The sequence below is a fragment of the Rhinolophus hipposideros genome, assembly GCF_964194185.1.
Source record: "Rhinolophus hipposideros genome assembly, chromosome: 11".
In the NCBI taxonomy this organism is placed as follows: Eukaryota; Metazoa; Chordata; class Mammalia; order Chiroptera; family Rhinolophidae; genus Rhinolophus; species Rhinolophus hipposideros.
In genome coordinates, this window is record NC_138057.1 from 33,430,760 (window position 1) to 33,443,442 (window position 12,683).

At 40.1% G+C, this 12,683-nt stretch overlaps 1 long non-coding RNA gene across 2 annotated transcripts; it reads left to right on the forward strand.

The window, feature by feature from the left end:
- Positions 1-407: 407 nt before the first annotated feature.
- Positions 408-10,201, forward strand: LOC308504857. Of its 2 annotated transcripts, XR_013994425.1 has the most exons (5): positions 1,156-3,497; positions 5,468-5,510; positions 5,861-6,009; positions 7,396-7,583; positions 9,093-10,157. It is a non-coding gene; the product is annotated as an uncharacterized lncRNA (long non-coding RNA). The 2 variants fall into 2 exon arrangements; XR_013994424.1 differs by lacking the exon at positions 7,396-7,583 and having other exon boundaries at positions 408-3,497; positions 9,093-10,201.
- The last annotated feature ends 2,482 nt before the right edge of the window (positions 10,202-12,683 follow it).

The following is a 12,683-nucleotide window of genomic DNA, read 5'->3' on the forward strand; positions in this document are numbered from 1 at the left end:
GCTTTTGATGGGAATTATAGCCACTTAATGTCCCCTTCAGAAGCTCTGATTTGCTGTTGACAACTGGCTTTGTGAAACAAATGATTTAGTGGCCGTGACAGTTATTGGAGTGAGGATTAGGAGTGACAGGGCCTAAGTGGCATGCTTCCAGGACAGGGGAACATTTGCACAGCACCCCAAAGGGCAATGGCTACAGTCTAGAGTTGGTTTACATACTTGATTCATTGCTTATGAGCTTCATGGCCTGACCAGGGTTTAACCAGTTTCACTGCTTCCTTGGTGTCTTAGTCTGCTCGTGCTGCTATAAGAAAATCTCATGAATAGGCGGCTTAAACAACAGAAATCTATTTCTCATAGCTCTGGAGTCTGAGAAGTCCACGCTCAAAGTGCCAATGGATTCAGCTCCTGGTGAGGATTCTCTTTGTGGCTTTCACAAAAGCCATCTTCTTACTGCATCCTCACATGGGGGCGGGGGCAGGAGAGAGAAAGACAGAGAGAGAGAGAGAGAGGGAGAGAGAGAGAGAGAGAGAGAGAGAGAGAGAGAGAGAGAGAGAGAGAGAGAGAGATCGATCTAGTGTCCTCCTTTTCTTAAAAACTCACCAGTCCTGGATCATGGCTGCTCCATTCTCATGACCTCATCTAAACCTAACCACTTTGCAAAGATGTCACCTCCTAATATCATTACATTGGGAGATAGTGTTTCAACCTACACATTTGGGGGAAGCACAAATACTCAGTTCATAACACCTGGTAATTATGGATCCTTACTGAAATTTGAAATCATTAATTACGTTATGCTGATTTTCTTTCTTTTCTCCCATTGCCTCATCCCTGAGTCCCATTCTCCTCCCTTCTCAGTCCTGCTCTTGCCCTAAGAGGCTAACCCCCATAGACTGCTTACTGTCCAGATTCTAGTTGGTTTGGCCAATGAGAAGCACTATCAACAGATTGGAGGGTTGAAGGAGAAAAAAAAAAGGTATTCATTCCACCTCACTCCCCACCTTCTTTGTGCTGTTCTGAAAATGGTGGCTTCCCTCAACTTCCACTCAGTAGCTCCCTGTTCCCCATGGCTTCGGATCTCAGTTGGGCTCCTGCACCAATTTTCTGTCCTCTCCTTCAATTCCCAGGAGCATTAATGGACTCCTGCTCTTTCCAGGTCTCATTGCTTACTGTTTCTTACTTCAAACCAGGATTTTTCAACCCTGACACTGTTGACATTTTAGGCCAGATAATTCTTTGTCGTGTGGGGTGCTGTCCTGGGTATTGCATCATGTTTAGCAGCATCTCTGGCCTCTACCCACAAGATACCGGTAGCAACTACTCTACTGTGACACCCAAAATGTCTCCAGATATTCCCGTATGTCCCTTGGATGCAGAGTCATCTCGGAGTTGAGAACCACTGCCTTAAACCTCTTCACATCTCAGTAAATGGTCCTTTCATTTAAAACATGGCTTAAATATTCTAAATTTGTGGACTATTTCCTGCGAGGATGCTGATGAAAACAGAGATAAATAATAGTAGAATAAATGGAATTTATTTATCATTTATTATATGTGGATTGGAGGAAGCATCTTTTAAAATAGGGATTCAAGGAAGAAAACAATGTGGAAAAGAGTCTTGATGGTGGAAAGCCTAGAACTGTTTATCATCTCAATGGCACAATAGCCATTGGCACATTTACATGGTTGACCCATTGAAGCTATGATTTCAAACTGGGGCTGCAGTTAGGGAAGAGGCATGTGGTCTAAGGTCCTAGTTACATAGTCATTCAATCTAATGGTATCATGTATGTTCTTCTAATTTTGCTCCATGCATTATATACAATTATATGCACATATGCATATTCTATGCACATGTAAATGGCACAATGACTGCTTTCTTTACCCACAATGTGCTTTGGAAATCTTTGCTTGTCTTCCTTGCTATTTTTAAGGTAGGCATAGTATTCCATTTTATGAGTGAACCAAAATTTATATTAACATTTCAGATTTTCCAATTTTATTGCTATATGCAGACTATGGTGAAATCAACATCTATTACACATATTACATTTTTGCACATTTAGGTGACTATTTCTATAGAATGGAATCCCACAGTAGAACTGTGGGGTCAAAGAGCCTATCATTTACAAACACAACAGATTTACCAATTTTTACCTGCTCCCTGACAGTACTGCTCCACCAGAATGCCAGTTTTCTCAAATTCTCATCAGTACTATATATTGTCGAGCTTTTAAATTTTTGCAACTGTGATGGGGATAGAAAAAGATAGCTCATTATAGTTTTAATTTGCATTTCTCTAATTGCTAGTAAGGTTGAACATCTTTTTATATGTTTATTGGATCTTTGCTTTTCTTCTGTGAATTGCTTGTTTATACCTCAAGCCCATTTCTCTATTGGGATATTTGTCTTTTTCATATCAATTTGGAGGAGCTCTTTATAAATTCTGGATATAAATCCTTTGTTTGTTATCTTTGTTGCAAATATCCCTGTTTGTCACTTGCCTTTTTAACTTAATTTATGGTATCTTCTATCACTCAGAAATTATGATTTTTCACATGATCAAATCTGACAGCTGTTTCCTTGTCAGCTGTGGAGTTACTGGGCCTGACTTCGAGAAGGTGGGGCGTTGTACCTAAGGTAACTTCAGATCAGAATCTGCATGTTGCCCTGAGCTGACATATCTATAGTTTATTTTTCACCCTTCCTATTAATGGAGGTGTATTTTTGCTTGGGGGGAAAATACTACACATATGGAACTAAAACCCAGAGCACTAATGCTCGCTGACACCAACTCAAAATTAGAAAAAAAAAAAGGAAGCCTCTAGTCTCATAGCAGACAGTTTCATTAAACACACACACACACACACACACGAGTTCTCTGAGAATTTTCAAATTTAAATAAGGAAGCATGAAAGGCTAGTGTGAATGGAGTGTGTGTACATATGTAGACATCTATTTCTTAAAAAGTAAGCACTTAAAACTTATTGTGTGCTCTGTAGTAATCTATCAATAAGCAATTATTTAAGAGCTGTCAGTCTGTGAGTAGGATATTATTATTTTTTTATTGTAAGGCATGAAACTGTAACTCAATGATAGTAGATAACTTTCCAAAGGTTACATAGCTGGTAAGTGGTAAAACCAGAATTGGAACCCAGGTGTTCTGGCAGCAAGCCTAGTGTCCTTCTCATTATTCTGTAGGCGTCTGTTTATATAGAGTCAAGGATTGTGTGTGTGTGTGTGTGATGTCAATGTGGGTTCATTTTTTTGTCTCTTTTTCTGTATATGTGGTGGATCTGTATATCTCTGTACATGTTTGTCTCTATGCATGCATGTGTGTGTGTGTCTGCATGGAGAGAGAGAGAGATTTGTTTTAGGGAATTGGCTCTTATGCCTAGGGAGGGTAGGCTGGCAGGCTCAGGACCCAAGGAAGAGATGACGCTGCAGTTCCATTCCAAAGGGAGTCTGTCGGCAGAATGTCCTCTTCCTCAAGTGAGGTCAGTCTTTTATCTTTCAAGGTAATCAACTGATTAAATGAAACCAACCCATTGACATTATGAAGAGTAATCTGCTTTACTCGAAGTCTGCTGATTTAAATGTTAATCTCATCTAAAGAAATATTTTCACAGAAACATGTAGAATAATATTTGACCAAATATATGAATACTCTGCTCTAGTTAAGTTGACACATAAAATTAACCATCACAGAGAGGGAATTCAATCCTATCAAAATGCATTTTCAACATATATCATATGATTTTCTCCTGTCAATATAAGTGATTTTATTAATAGATTTTTGAGTATTAGACTTTCCTTGCATTCCTAAGGGAACTCATACCAGTTTTTACCCACCTGACTTCCAATGCTTTAAAAGATTCAAAATAACAAGTGTTGGCATAAATATTGGGACGTGGGTGTAAAGTGGTAAAGTCTTTTTAGAGAGTAATTTGACAGAATCTATAAAAATTTAAAATACACATCTTATGATCTATTAGTTCTGTTATTTTCTTTTGTATTCTTGAACATATCTTTGCATGTAAACAAAGAGGCATGTGCAAGGCTGTTTATTATTGCACTGCATGTAGAGTGACAAATTGGAAACAATCAAAATGTCCTTAGGAAAGGGTTATGAATATCAATGAAATATCAAAGTAATATTGGCAGTAGTCAAAAAGAATATGTTAGATCTATACATATATACCTGCTTAGAACTCTGTGACATTGACAGTTTAAAATTAAAATTAAAGCAAGTTTCAGAACAATAAGCACAGAATGGCATCACTTATATTTTCAATATGTACATTATAATATAAATGCAACTAAAATGCATTACATTATACCTATCACACTGATAATAATTGTTACCTCTGAAGGGGTATCATCAAGGAGGACTGATATTTACCTATATTGTTTGCATTTTCTACAATTAGAAAGTATTAATAAATTACATGTGTAATTTAAATTTAATGTTAAAAGTTATAAATTTGGGCCGGCCCTGTGGCTCAGGTGGTTGGAATGCCGTGCTCCTTATACTGAGGTGGCCGGTTCGATTCCCATATAGGCCAGTGAGCTGCGCCCTCTAACAGCTCTCCCTGGAACTGGGCTGCCTTGAGCAGCCAGAGGTTGGTGTGAGCTATGTGGGCTGCTATGTTCTGCCATTAGGGAGCACAAGGCTCATAATACCAGCCTGGGCCAGGGAGCTGTGTCCTACACAACTAGACTGAGAAACAACGGCTTGAACCGGAGTGGGGGTGGAGGCGGAAGAAGGGGGAGAAACGTTATAAATTTACAAAACATACCTTCATCTCAAACATTAGAATTCAGTTTCGAACCCTGATATGTCAACTATGTGTATTTATAGAAATTACAAAGTAATCGATATACTGTTTTACATTTATATTGAAAAATTAAAGACCGAATTCTTACATTATTTTAATCTATAACATAATGTTTAATCTCTAGATAAAAAGGGAATGTATTTTATCCAAAGTCTGATAATGGTGTTTGATAAGAATTTTCTCCTAGTTTGGATAATACAAGTAGCTATGAAGCCTAATTTTAGCTCACATGATAGTAATTTGAAAAGTTAAGATATATTACTTTTTCATAAATTATTAGCTGTGTTACAAAACAATCCCCAACATCCTGGGCATTCTGCCTCAGTATTTCACAGTAATAACCAAGCGGAAAGAGAAAGTAATAACAATATGATTTAATAAACATGGTTTCATATAAAAAAACTAACAAACAAGTGGAAATATTTCTTTATAATTTCATTAAAGAAACAAAAATGTCTTCTGGGTAACCAAAAGCTGAAAATTATCTTCTGATACTTCCATGACACTGATCAATAACATATATAGCTTTTGTAAAGTTTCATGTTTTTGAGAGAAAATATGACATAAAAATAAAATAATCTCAAATTTTTATTCTTATGTATAAATTTAAGCTTTTTTTTTTTTAATAGAAGGAAGAAAGAAATGAACAGCTGCCTTGTCTCGCCATTCAGGGTAACTTTCTCAAGAGTATGAGCTATTATTCCCTGGCCCGTTGACAGTAAAATAGGTCCAACCAGAAGGAAGTCTCTCTTGACATAGAATACGATTTCCCCTACGTTTTTATGGTACTGAATGTGTGCCTTCTCCTGTCCATACCACCTGATTCTCTCAGACTGAATTCCCTTTATAACCTCTCAGTGTATGTCTCATCATTCAAACACCCAAATTCGAGCTAGCTTTGTGGTAACCTGTGCCTCGCTCAGGGCCCCATGCTCAGAAGAGGCTCCTGCTTGGTTTTAATGCTCTGCTGTTGCTATCTTGAAATGCTTAATAATGTTATGTTTGATCTTGTGTTTTGTAAGTGAAGCCCGAAGGAACTGGAGTGTGCACACGAGCAGAAGAGATGCATGCGACATGCGTGCTTCCGTTCTTTGCCTCCCCATTTGCACAGTGTTGTAGATGTTCCATGAACACAAAGTTCTGGTGGGCCCACTATGCCTGAGAGTTCAAGGTGAGTACAAGCTAAGTGTATTACCTCCACAACTAAGCAGGGGCGCTGATCGACTGGAAGCTACAGTTTCTGTTCTGACAAGAACTTTACTTTCAACACAGAAAGAAGGCAGTTGTGTTCTAACAAACAAGAACCCCAAAAAAGAATCCCATCATATCCTGTCTTACCCATGTTACTTCTCTGTATTAGCTAACCACGTGAGCTGGAAATGACAAACGTAAAAGGAAAGATAGGGCAACCCATAGTTCCTTTTCCTTTAGTTCTTTCTTCCTTACTCATCAATAAGCTGAAGGTAGAGAGTATTGGTAGAACGTGCACATATTAAGAAGACAAATTGAAAGAGGTCAGTTAGTTTTGTACAGCTTTTCCACTGTTCTGGTAAGAATGAAATACATATGCCTGTATGAGCTCCAAAATACGAATTGTGAAATGTCGATGACTGCATATTAATTGACTGTTTTTAAATCTGCATTTAAAACTGACATTGCACAATATAAAGATGAAGGGTAAAATTCATGGAAATAATTACATTTTTCTTTTTCTTTACTTAGAATGTTATTAAATAGCAAACAAAAAAACACCATGACAAGTTGAGAGACTGAGAAAAAAAGGAAACAGCTTTATATTTTAGTCTATTAATGACACATTTTCCCTGCTTTTTGAACAAAGGACCCCAGATTTTTCATTTTGCACTGGACCCTGCAAATTATATAGCTAGATCTGGCTCAGATGCCTGCTTCCCACTAAGTTGCCTTTGGTTACTACGACTACACATTCAAAATTAATTGTTCCCTTCCTCTCACTCCTAATTATTTTTAAACTAGTATTTAGCATTGTATTTTGCCCATGCTGTTTGGGATTACAGTTCCTATGCACTTCTCTGTAGTTACTGCTGCCAAAGTGTAATTGCCTCCAAATCTCACCTGTGGCTCACATACATCAGAATCACCTGGGAGTGGTGTTTGGGCTATCATAACAGGCTCCCTTCAGGTTGGGGGACGACTGATAGGGGGCAGAGGGTCTTCAAGTGTGGCCTGGACCAGCAAAACCAGCATCACTGGGATCTTATTAGAAATGCAAATTTGTGGCCCCACTCTGACCTCTGGGGATGGGACCCAGCCCTCCAGGGGATTCTGACGCTCGGCAGAGTTTAAGAACCATTGATAGAGCAGGAAGAACTTGAGCTCTAGCTGTAGCTAGACTTGGGTTTGAATCCTGCCGAAATCAATTACTAAATGACGTTTGAGCAAGCTCTTTCTACCCAAGGCAGGCTGAGAACCTGTACCAGGGAAGAAAACTTGTAATACCTGCAAATGCCCTATGAAAAGGTCTCTCCTTGTTTACCAACTATACTTTTTTGTCTTTTATGTTGTTGTTGAAGAATAGGAGGAAACCAAATCTGAATGCATTGAAAGAGTTCTAATTAGATATTCATGAGCCCCTGAGGGTCCTCCAGGAAAATAAGAGATGGGATCAGAACACAGACCCCTCTTGGAACGGGGCTTGAGTCTTGCTGCAGAGTTGGCTGCGGGAACTGAAACCCTCTCAGAAGTGAGCACCCCATAAGCCAGCAGGTGAATTGCTCCAGCTCAAAGGCACTGAGCTGGTGATGGTAGAATCCCGCTATCAGACGTGGAGAGGAAATTCATCATGTCTGAACACTGCTTGCAGTGCATTTATTAAGTGACAAAACAAACAGTGAAACTCTTGGCTAGCTCCTATCTCCTGGTATCTGGCAATCTGGATTTCATTGTGACACCGGAGAAACTAAAATACAGTTTTGCCCACATTTGGGTGATGGCCCTAATTTTGATAAACTCTGAAGAACCTTGGTCAGCATTCAATTTAATCAATGGTTGAAACTAAAATGTCCCGGGGTAAGACACAGAAATCCTAAGCCCTAAATGGTGCTTCTACGAGGTGTGTGTGTGTGTGTGTGTGTGTGTGTGTGTGTGTGTGTGTGATTATGGGCTTTTTATTGTTATTTGGTGATTAAATACCAAAGCAAAATGCCAATGTCAGTAATTTGGTATATATTTTGCACAACATTTAAATACTAGTCTTGATACTGGTATTTTATAATTTTTACTATGTTCAGAATTCATGAAATAAAAAGTAAAACCAAATATTTAATGTGTAACAACAAAAATTAAATATATCCTAAAACAAGTAAAAATGTAAAGTTTAAAAAGTATGCATACCAAGCATACATTATTATTCCCAAATCGCCTATTAGCAATATAATTGATAAACTAAAGTAATACTTACAAAACGTATATAAACGGAAAAACCATGATCGACCATGGAAAGCTGAAAATTAAATATTACTCAAAATTTCAATTTACAGTAAAAAACACACTTTTTTTTCCCCTCCCTATTTTCTACTTCGGTGCAAATTCCTCCAGCTGGTGATAAATTTTTACTACTTTATTGGAGGGACAGTGGTGAAATTAGTGATTAATAGACTCCACATATTTTTCTCTAACTTAACATTTTCGAATCATCTCACCTCTGGTTTGCAAACTTCGAGATGTTTGGAAAAGCTTTTTCTCCGACACAGCACACAATCCTTTTATTGACAGCCAGCTATAGGTGTGGTCCAAGGACAGCATTGCCAGCTTGCCTTTGACACTTTGAGTGCCATCAACTATAGCTGGAGTACTGATGCTGAGTTACCAGGATTAATTTCAGATCTGTCATGTTTATAGTCTGCTTTTCCAGAAAGTCTTTGAACTAGAGAAATATTCCTTGCAATAGAAGGCTGGCTTCTTCCACTGTCATTTTCATGCCCCTCCTGAGAATTGCTGAGGCTTAAATAAACGCTTTCGAAATGAGTGCAGTTTTGTTGGATTTGAAATTTTAAGGGAGCAAATATTCTCAGGGTATATCTCGGGTTGTAAAAATAAAAATCAGATTTCAGAATTAAAAAAATAACTACAAAAAAAGTGTTGTTCCAGGAAAAATTCAAGCATTTCAGTACTTAAAAAACTCACAATTAGATAGATGACTTAGAGATCAACAATGTACGTGCTCACACACAAATGCATCCAACTAATTTACAGCAGAATTCTTGTCCATTTCAGAGCCATCTCATGATAATAGGCGCTCAGCATGAAGTGTGGGCAGAGGGTGTTTCTCCTAAACCAGGGAAGTTCCCACGATGTCTGGCCATAGGACAGTTGATTGGAGGAGCATCAAAAAGTTTGGAAACTCTAAAGTACCCATTTTGGACTCAGATACATGCTGAAATGCTCATGGCTACCCCCCACCCTCCAATGGCATTGGGGGTAGCTGTGGAGTGTACCGAAGACCTCTTGTGAGTGAAACGTGCTGGGCCATTCTCCCACTGACCCACTCGAAACCTCTGAGCCAGCTGAGAAGCCGGCTCACCCTCAGCAGAGTTCAAACCAGATTGGAGTCCTCAGGGCTCTCAGTGCTGCTCACAGAAGAGCTCTGGATGCCTTGACTCAACACAGGTAAGAAACCATACATACGAAGTATGAAGTTTGAGGTCAGCCGAGTGTGCAATACAGAGACTGAGAGACACAAGCGGAATTTCCTAAGGTGTTCCCAACGGAGCCCGCCTTGTTCCTCTACTCCACAAAGCAGACGTGAAGCATTAAGTGAAAACCATCCACAGTTCTCTAGGCTCCCATCCCTTTATTGAATTCTCCCAAGCTCTGAGGCATGACTGCTGCCCACTCCAGCTTAGCCTAATTTTCAGCAAATATCGGGCCACCAGGGAAGGGGCCTCGTATATCCTCTGTCCTGACAGTCAAATCATCCAGAGTAATCTCTGGCAACTGGGGAGCTACAGAAGTTGCCTTTTCAGCAAATCAAATCCAAAGCAGATGGGGAGAGGAAAGTCAGGACGAAGAGGCCTGGTGACCCTCCATGACCTGTATTCCCCAGAAGACAGGTGCCCATCCAGAATCGCACACCTCTCTGAAGCCATGACATGATTTCCAGGGGTCGTGCCCCTGTACATGACTCTTAACAGACTTCACTGCTAACATCTTATGAATTGAAAACCAAAGTAGAAAATAAACTGGGGGGGGGGGGACACAAAACACGTGGAGTCCATTTTAAATGTAATTTAATAAACATTTGTATACCCTTATCTGTCAGGCATTATATTAGATGCTATGAAATAAAGACAAACAGAATAAAAATCCAAGCATCCAAGAATCTCACACTGAGGAAATATAAATATTAACACGGCAACGAATGCGACAGGAGGGGAGGCAATGCTTTAAGTCCCACCAACGAAGGTACCTTGAAAGGCAAGCAGACTCCATCAGGTACTAAGAGGGAAAAGTCAGGTACACAGAGGAATTGACATGGTCAATTCAAGGTGGGGAGCAAGAAGAACCATGATTGTGTTTAGAAATCATTAGGAAGGACCATGTGGTTGGATGTATGATCTGCGCAAGGAAGAAATGACTTCAAATAAGCTTGATAAGTGGGGCTGAGACTCAGCTGCAAAGGACCATGTCTGCCTCAGTTTCTCTCTGGAGTTAATGGAAGAAAAACCATCACTGGATTTCAAACTGGTGTGTGCTGTAGCAGCTTATGTTTCAGAAAGTTCCCTTAGGTGGCAGTGCAAAAGAAAGAGAGAAAGGGAGGCAGAAAAGATAGTTACAGCCCCCAAAAGAAGAAAGGAGATGGGGGTCGGGGGAGTATCCTTAAAGGAGAACAGTATTGAGGAAAGTTTTTTTTTTTTTTAAGATGGAAGAGATTTGAATATGTTGTAAGCTGGAAGTCAGTTGCCATTGGAGATAAAGACTGACAATGCGGGAGAGAACAGAAATAATCGATGAGGCAAGATTTGTACCCATGCCTAGCCTAGTATGCTGAATTTCTTTTAAGTAATTATATGCAGCATGTCAGTATCAGTCACTTTGTAAAAGAACACACTAAATGCTCATTGTCATTGTATAACAATACAATAATGTAACCAAAAGATAGCAGAAGTGATTAGAGAAATGCCTTCATCTCAGGGTAGATGAAATGACATAGACTAAAATAGCCTACCGAAAAAGGATAAAATGATGGGTTACACAAGATCGTATCACAGGATAGTCAAGTTACCGGTAAACCAACATGATGTGAAGGGTAGGGAAGCGAGAGGGAGAGCAGGGAGGAAGGGAGAGATGAAAGTAAGACAGACAGCACATAGCGAAAAAAACGACAGTCAGATAAGATGCTAAATGAGGACAGAACAGTCCCTGCATTTGTGGGAGGAAGAATAATGACTTGGGAAGTTCTAACCAGCCCGCAAATCCTGCTGCTCCCCTGCCTGTCACTACCCTCACCCTAGGTGAAGGCTGTGAATGAGATGCCAGCTGGAGCTCATAGAGTAAGAGGCTGGAAGCCCTTGGAGCCTCTGGAAATGGTTTTGCGGCATCTCTGGGTCTCTTGCGTCACCCCATGGTAAATTGACTGTCCATCTTTTCTTCATAAAGAGAGCTGTCCACAAGAGGACTTGGCCCTGAGATCCTCAGATGCACCCTGATTTCCCTTCACCTTCAATCCCCTCTTGTCTCCTAAACAATTAATAAAGGCAGCGCTGTGCTGTGCTTCATGGGTCAAGGAGTGTTTACCTCTCCCAAAGTGACAGACGGGGGCAGTGATGGGCCTAGCTGTCCTTACACTTAACCAGATGCTTGCATAAAGTGTGTTCAGGGCACAGCTCAGGGCTACTCAGAATTGAAGGTACACAAGAGCCACCTGGGAGTCTTGCTGAAAAGGCAGGCTCTGATGCAGCAGGTGTTCAGAGGGAGTTGAGATTCCAAATTTCTAACGAGGTTCCAGGTGGTACCAGTGCTGCTGGGCCGTGAACCATTCCTTGCGTAAAGGATCTAGGCACTGCTCTTTGGTCTCCTTGAAGAGAAGTAGTGTGGAAGGGTGCCAGGATGTCATTTCTGATTCCTACCCACCAAAGATCACGCAGCAGTTCTTGGCTCTGTCCAGCCCCGTAGTGGATCTGGCCTAAGTTTTTCTGGCCACCATCAAACGAGCCTGGGCTTGAGGAAATTTGTAAGTACAATTCCTTTTCTTTCTTAGTGGTACAGAAAAGGCAGGATTGGTGCTCGTGGGAGTCACCCACTTAGCAGAGCAGAATAGATGAGCCCACAGAGAAATCAGATTTCCAAATGACTTTTGCTTGTGACCTGATTTATGTCTCTGCAAAGAGCTAGGGAAATGAGCTGCTTTCCCAATCCAGGCCCTACTCCTTGTTGGATAAACTCTATTTAGGAAAAAAAAAAACCCAAAACTTGAAGATTTGCTAGTTCGCTTGACTAGCAAAACGGGTGAAGGCAGAAGTTTTCTAGAGTGTTTATATTTAGGTTCTGCCCAAAGGGAGTTCTTTTTTATCACCTGAATGTGTCACTTTAATTTGATAAACAGTAGGAGAGGCTGGCATTTTAAAAAATGCTTAACACAGTGCGATGCTTCATTTCTGGCAGAATGGAGTCTTATAAGAAGGAAGTTTTATTTTCAGTCCTGTTGTGTCAGTTTCGTTCAGTTCAACAAACACGCATTGAGTATCTATTATATAGTGGGCACTGTGCTGGGTGCTGAATACACAGTGGTAAAGGAGACATGGTACTGTTCTTGGGTGTACTCAGTACTATGAGGGAAACAGACAATCAGAGAGATAATGTCTTCGC